The following is a 201-nucleotide window of genomic DNA, read 5'->3' as shown; positions in this document are numbered from 1 at the left end:
TATATAGTTAGGGGAGTTGTGTGGGCACCCCCCACACACTGGGGGCTGTGGGGGGGCGTAGACCCCCACTTAATTTGGTCTTCTGTTGTCTGGTTTTGTTTTACATTATATGGCAAAAGCCAACTAGATGTGGGGCTACACCCCCCCAACTATATATACCAACACTAGGATCGCAATACAGTGGGGAAAAGGACATATACA

This window comes from Protopterus annectens, chromosome 16.part0 (genome assembly GCF_019279795.1).
Source record: "Protopterus annectens isolate FY-2018-M chromosome 16.part0, PAN1.0, whole genome shotgun sequence".
NCBI lineage: Eukaryota > Metazoa > Chordata > Ceratodontiformes > Protopteridae > Protopterus > Protopterus annectens.
Note: the sequence above shows the minus strand (reverse complement) of the source record.